The sequence below is a fragment of the Mus caroli genome, chromosome 7 (assembly GCF_900094665.2).
Source record: "Mus caroli chromosome 7, CAROLI_EIJ_v1.1, whole genome shotgun sequence".
In the NCBI taxonomy this organism is placed as follows: domain Eukaryota; kingdom Metazoa; phylum Chordata; class Mammalia; order Rodentia; family Muridae; genus Mus; species Mus caroli.
In genome coordinates, this window is record NC_034576.1 from 91,533,666 (window position 1) to 91,541,730 (window position 8,065).

Consider the following 8,065-nt stretch of genomic DNA (forward strand, 5'->3'; position numbering starts at 1 on the left):
AATCCAGCATAACCACTGTGAGATGAGAAGGGAAGACAGTGCAATTCCATCAAGTTCACAGACCATCTAGCAGGGGAAACAGAAACTCTGCTTCAAACGAGGTAGAACTGAGAATTTAAACTCTATACTGTCCTCTGACCTTTACAGAGGCACTATAACATTTACATAAGAACACTCACACACACATGAACACTCACACACACATGAACACACAGAGATAGTATACCATATACATACACATCATATCCATGCACACCTAAGATACTTTTAAGAAATTAGAATTATTTATATTGTTATGTTCTCCCTGAAAATACATATTAAACAGTCTCTATAAATTAATTCAGAACCTTCTATCATCTCATCACAATAATTCAATCTTGATCATACTGTTTCCTACGTCCCCTTTATTCTTTTATTTGGAGAATGGAGATCATAAGCTGGTGAGATCATAAGTTATGATGCAATAATCTAAGCTTGAGGAAAAATCTAAGACTGCAGAATGAACAGGCAGAAATATCAGTCCCATATATGCAATCTAGCAAAACTTGGAAACATGAACCAGGATCACAGATTGTATTTGATATTTCCATTCATGTATGTAATGTATTGTAATTAAATTCACCCATGTACTCTCTCTTATCCCTCTTCCTTCTCCTCTGAATTCCTTTTTCACGACTTGTTTTTCAGTATTATATCATTGAAAACAATTTCATCCCCTTCCACAGCAACCATTAACAGTCATCAGATCCTCAGGAAAGAGCAGTCTCATGTACCCCTTCTCTAACCATGAGGGAATACTGAAGCGGCCAATCTTATACAGCTGTCCAACAAAGCTCTGTGCTCATGCTTTCAAAGACCAACACAGATATTTCAAATGGGCATCCTCAACAACGGTGGGATGTGAGGCATTTAGAAACAAATAGGGGCAGTAACATGGTTTTAATCGTTTAGGAAATATTTCCTGTATGGTTAACATGGTTAAGGTGGGTATGCAGAGACAGAAGCCAGTAAAGTAAATGTGCTATTTAGTCCATAAAATGGGCTGTAGCTGGTAGTAGTGGGATGAGGATGGGCCCCAGAATGCATGGGGATGTTCAACGTACTTGGGAGGAAGAAGATTTGGGTTTGGAGTTTCTCTCTACAAAATAAGTTAGACCTGCTTGCGGTTCAGGGTGGCTCACAATGAAAAGCTTAGCTAGGGGAAGCAACAGATAGAGCATTTCTTTTGTAATATGATCTGCTATTAATTTTGAGCAGAAGAGCAAAGTTGGGAACAGATCCTTTACATCTTCAATGCACTAAATCTCACTTCCATCCTTGTGAGATTTCTTGTTCAAAACTCCTAATCTTTGACATTTATCAGTGTTTGTGTTATGTTTTCTTAATGAGATTGTATACTGTGAGGAATCTGAAAAGCTTAATATTGTTTGATATCAGTAAGTCAATAATAAATGGTCAGAAAATACATTGATTCTTTTTGGTGAAAACTGGAAAATAAGGGACTGGTCATAGAACCCAGGTCTAAAGTGCTGCATTCAGTGAATACCCATGTCAAAAGGTGTAATGGCTGTTCCTGGTTGTCAACTTGACTGTATCTGGAATGAACTACAATCCAGAATTGGAGGGCTCACCTGTACAGATCTTGAGGCTGGAAGACACAAGTTTCTGACCTGGATCTTTGCATGGAAGTCATGAGGCATAGTGACCATGAAAAGTTTAGGCCCAGAAAAGGTATCACAGGCTTCTAATCTCAGGAGACTGAGGCAAAAAGATCTTTGAATCCAATGTCAGCCTGGGGCAAAGCAAGTACCAGATCTAGGTGTGATGTTACACACCTTTAATCTGGGCCACGCCTTCTGCTGGAGACCTACATGAGGTTATTAGAAAAAGGAAGATTTCATTTACTTGTCAGCACATTTGTTAGAACCTACTTCTACAAAAGATCATTTGAAACAACTAGCCTCTTGGGACTGAGAAACTACTGGATTCTTAGACTTCCCATTCACAGCTGACCATTGTTGGGCTAGTTGAACTACAGACCGTACAGACTGTAAGTCATCACAATAAATTTTCTCAATATTGAGAGACATTCCATAAGTTCTGTGACTCTAGAGAAACCTCACTAACTAATACAGTAGGCAAACTTCCCGATTTCCATATACAGCAAGATGTCATCAGATGGGCCACCTTCTGAATTACAGGGATTTTCTGCATTCTTATGCTAAAAGGTATAATGTGTTTCAATTTGTGTGTGCATGTGTGTGTGTGTGTGTGCCTGTGTGTGTGTATCTAAACCAGATCTCATGGTTCCTGCATGAGCACACCTCCACCAAACAGCAACATCTTCACCTTGCTGGAGTGAAGTTTAAATCTATTTCAACAGCTTCTGATAGAGATTTGGAGTGCTGGAGGGCATTTTGCAGTTCTATAGACTCAGGGAAGTCTTATGCACCTGTCTCTTGAATGAAATTATTTGTTTTCTCTTCTACTAGTGATGGCATGTCTTCCAGACTCACTAACTGGGAGGAAGACTTGATTCAATGGTCTGACCCTCACCACCCAGTGGAGGAAACTGTGCAATTCATTTTCTCTTTTCTGTCTTCAGTTTTAAGAGATTGCAAAAACAGTCAAGACAAACAGAAGTAGATCTGGAAATCTCCATGCTTCATCATTTAAAAATTAACCACAAGTATAACATCTTCCTCTCTGTCTCCTTCAGAGGGTCCACAATTAACCCCTTTTTCTTATCACAGAGGCTCACTGCTCAGTTTGTATTTTCTTTACACAACAAGACCATGAATGTGTTTATTTCCCAACTCAACTTCTTTACTAGAGAGGACGCAACATTGTTTTTCAACATTCTATATTCTTTTTTAAACTTTTTCCAATTTTTTATTAGGTATTTTCTTCATTTACATTGCAAATGCTATCCCCAAAGTCCCCTATACTCTCCCCACACCCTGTTCCCCTACCCACCCAATCCCACTTCTTGGCCCTGGTGTTCCCCTGTACTGGGGCATATAAAGTTTGCAAGACCAAGGGGCCTCTCTCTCTTGCCAATGATGGCCGACTAGGCCATCTTCTGATACATATGCAGCTAGAGACACGAGCTCTGGGGGGTACTAGTTAGTTCATATTGTAGTTCCACCTATAGGGTTGCAGACCCCTTCAGCTCCTTGGGTACTTTCTCTATCTCCTCCATTGGGGGCCCTGTGTTCTATTCAATAGCTGTCAGTGAGCATCCACCTCTGTATTTGCCAGACACTGGCATAGCCTCACCAAAGACAGCTATATCAGGGTCCTTTCAGCAAAATCTTGCTGGGATATGCAATAGTGTCTGTGTTTGGTGGAGCTGAGACGAAAGGATGGACCACCCGGAGACTGCCCCACCAGGGGATCCATCCCATAATCAGCCACCAGACATTCTATATCTTAAGAAAAAGTAGAACTCTAATATGTTTTCACACACAATACAGATGCCATCATGCAGACTTATTGCTCAATAATATTTGTTAACTAAACTAATACAAATATCCCCATCTATTAATTACATACTTTTAATTATAGTTTAATTTCATCTAAAGTTAACTCAGTTATTGAGAGAAGCAATGAAATAGATTTCTCCAGAGGTCTCTCTATCCTGCTGCTATCAGCACATACAAATAAAGAGAAAAGAAATTATTTTTTATTTTAATGTCTATATATATACTTGTGTTTATGTGGGTGGGAGAGAATATGTGTGGAGGTCAGAGGATAACTTTCTGGAGTTAATTCTCTACTTCCACCTTGACTTGGCTTCCAGGGATTAAACTGTTACCACCAGACTTCCATTGCAAAGCCTTTTCATCATGAACTGTTTAGCCAAGCTCAAAAAGAAGTAGTGTGCAGCATTAATTGATATAAGCAAGGGTAAAGAAGAAATAGGTATTCTACAAAAGGCCTTCTGCAAGGCTAGTCTTTGTCACATGCTAACTGTCTAGGACGACTTGTTTTGAAAATGGTTACAAATTCTAATAAAGAACAACAGTGCTAGAATCTCCTTAGTTCTTTTGTGGTGAGTAATAAAACTTTTTATTTTCCCCATAGATTCTTGCTTTATTCACATCACTTGCTTATGTCTTATATCTGGGTCTTTGTAGCTAATCTGTAAGGAATAGTTGTTATGTAAACCTCACCACAATGACCTCTGACATTCTTAAGTATGAAGGAGAGAATTTCTGAAGAGGTCATTTGGAGGTTTTATAATAGTGCACTGTTCCAGTAATAACACTAGGAAGTACAGTCAAGGAGGTAACCAGCTACATTTGTCTATCTAGGCCAGTAGCCTCCTTGCCTTTGAATAGTCTGGTTACCAAGGGCAAAAGATACACTTTTCTCCCTTGTGAGCAGAATTATTCTCTCTTCATGTCTTATAGAAGCAAAGATAGATTAAAATATCATAAAGGTAACTTGGACTATTAAAAATAAAATGTCCATTCTTTTTCTTGACCTGAATCTACCTCTTACAGAGGTAGGATGTAAGCAGACCCTGGAAATGTCTTAAACATAAAATGTAATTACAAGGACCTGAAGTACACTCTGAGTTGCATCCATGCTTAGAAAGGTATGGTCATGGAACTGATTTGCTTAAAAATATGACATATCAATACAAAAAATTCTAATCACTGAAATATAGATAAATATATGTGCATATATATGAGTCATATGTCATATCTATATGCATGATGAGTAAAAGCCCGGAGACAGAAAAGGTATAGAAGTCAACTGTTAACAAACATTTGAAAAAATTCACTAAACCACACATGAAAACCTGTATCATTATTTTTTTTTTACTTTGAAATTTTTATTTTTTCTTATTCTGTGTTTATAGGTGTTTTTTTTTTTCTGTGTACCACATGTATGCAAAGACAGAAGAGGGCATCTTATCCTCCAGCACTGGAGTTACTGACAATGGTTACCTGCTACATGAGTGCTGGGAATTTAACCTTGGTCCTCTGGAAGATCAACAGGTGTTCTTAACCACTGAACCATCTCTCCAGATTCCATGAAAACTTGAATTATGATGGCATATTTTGAGTTAATTGAGCTCCCTTCCAGTTGCACTCATAAGGATGTGTAATTTGCAGCTCACAATTCCTTCTTTTAACTGCTTGTGCTATTGAGACATCTAAACTCTGGCCCCATGCATCTCTCACGGTTTGATCCTTGGAATGTCAAATACTGGAAAGTTCTCTTTTTGAGCTTAAGACTGTTTCATCGTAAGGCTTGGTATCCTGTCAGTAAATATCACAAATTTAGTCCTGCTATTAAGCCAGATTTTTATCTTACATGATATAGAGAGAGGACTAAAGTTTCAGGCCCAAACAGCAGGAGCAGCAGGATAACAGTGAGCTTCTTCAAAATGACCAAATGGTTCCAGGGCTGCCATAATCGCTGGGTTTCCTTAAGCTATATACATTTAAATTGGTTGGCCATGGTTATTCTTATTAATTTCTTTAGCAATATTATGAACTAAGCTTGGCACCGTGAAATATTCTCTATTTTATCATCTGAATGACCTTTATAAAACTCTAAAGTGTCTAAAATTATTTCTAAGCCGCCTGTATTTAAACCTTTAAGAGATTTCTACAACCATTAAATTGAAATCCAACTTGGAAAGTCGGTGTAACAGAGTCAGACCCATAAGCTGCAATTCAGGGTTCTAATACACTCTAAACCTGTTGTATTTAATGATATCAGTTACCTCATGAAGCTGTTGAGAGAATTTAAAAAGATAACTAACCCAAAGCCATTCAAAAAGTTCCCAGCACACAGTATTTATTCATAATAAATGTAATATTGATACAGATGGCAGGGCCCTCTACAGTAGGGATTTTATCTAACTTTTATATTAATATGCCTGAATTTATGTTGTATTTCTTCAGAAATGATTTGTCTAATTTATACATAAAGGCTACAGTGTTCTTATCCTTGTTTCCCATCACAGAGAGTACATCATATTACAACCATCACCACCCAATCCTTCATTATGTGCTACTATACAACTGTATGGATAAAGTTGTCCTTACATGTGGACCATATTTAGACATATAACATCAATCTAGAGCAGTGGTTCTCTACCTTCCTAATTCTGTGGCCCTTTAAGACAATTCCTCATTTTGTAATGATCCTGAACTAATATTATTTTTGTTGCCACCCATAACTGTAGTTTTGCTACTGTTTATGAATGAGAATGTAAATATCTGTGTTTTCAATGGTCTTTATGGGGTTATGACCAAAAGGTTGAAAACCACTGATCTACAGATACAAACAGACAGACAAACAGGAGCAGGCAGGCAGATAGACAGACAGAAAGATAGATTAAGGGAAGGATCTAAACCCTAGCTACAATATGTTGACAACACGGATGGATTTTTTTTTTAATTTTTCCAGAATCCTGAGTAATGAAAGCTTTTTTTTTTATCCAAGCAAACCTTTTCTTTGCAAGTTTAAAGTCCTACATTTTACTGTTGATAACTTTCTAGAAGATTACAGAGGATTAAAGTTTACATCTCCTTTGGAGAGTATGTGGTAGAAAGCTTCTGAGCAAAAATAATTAGGTATGTTGGAAGAGTTATGAGAAGGATAAATGGCAGAGACTCGAATTCCACGTACAAAGGATTATTAAGGTGACCCTATTCAGAATCTCAAAGAATTCTTTTCGTACATACCTTAATTCAATAGATACTTGGCCTCTGTCCTGGCTAGTTTTAGGCCAGTTTGACAGAAGTTATAGTCATCTGACAAGAGAGAATCTCAAATTAGAAATTGTCTCCATAAGATCCAGCTATAGGCAGGAAAGACTAAAGGGCATGCTCTTAATTAGTAATGGGGGAAGATACAGCCCCTTGTGGGTGGAGCATCTCTAGTTTGACAGTTCTGGGTTCTAAAAGAAAGCAGACAAAGAAGAAGCCAGTAAGCAGTACCACTTTATGGCTTCTGCATCAGCTCCTGCCTCCAGATTCCTGTCCTGACAGCTTTAGAGGATGAATTCTGATGTGGAAGTGTGAATAAAATAAACCTTTTTCTCTCCAAGTTGCTTTGCTCAGGGTGTTGAGTCTCAAGTTGAGTTCATCACTGGTAGATCATTCCTTCAGAATCTGTTCCATCTTTGCCCCTGCATTCCTTTTGACAGGAAAAAATTTGGGTTGAAAGTTTTCAATAGCTGAGTAGTACTCCACTGTGTAAATGCACCACATTTTCTGTATCCATTCCTCTGTTGAGGGACATCTGAGCTCTTTCCACCTTCTGGTTATTATAAATAAGGCTGCTATGAACATAGTGGAGCATGTGTCCTTATTACTAGTTGGAACTTCTTCTGGGTATATGCCCAGGAGAGGTATTGCTGGATCTTCCAGTAGTACTATGCCCAGTTTTCTGAGGAACCGCCAGACTGACTTCCAGAGTGGTTGTACAAACTTTCAATCCCACCAACAATGGAGGAGTGTTCCTCTTTCTCCACATCCTTGCCAGCATCTGCTGTCATCTGAGGTTTTGATCTTAGTCATTCTGACTGGTGTGAGGTGGAATCTCAAGGTTGTTTTGATTTGCATTTCCCTGATGATTAAGGATNTTGAACATTTTTTCAGGTGCTTCTCAGCCATTCGATATTCCTCAGTTGAGAATTTTTTGTTTAGCTCTGAATCCCATTTTTAATGGGGTTATTGAATTTCTGGAATCCAGCTACTTGAGCTCTTTGTATATATATTGGACATTAGTCCCTTATCTGATTTAGGATAGGTGAAGATCCTTTCCCAATCTGTTGGTGGCCTTTTTGTCTTATTGACAGTGTCTTTTGCCTTACAGAAGCTTTGCAATCCATTAAAAACAATGAATTTAAGAAATTTTTGGGCAAATGGATGTATCTGGAGGATATCATCCTGAGTGAGGTAACCCAATCACAAAAGAAGTCACTTGATATGCACTCACTGATAAGTGGATATTAGTCCAGAAACTTAGAATACCCAAGATACAATTTGCCAAACACAAGAAAATCAAGAAGATGGAAGAACAATGGGTGGATACT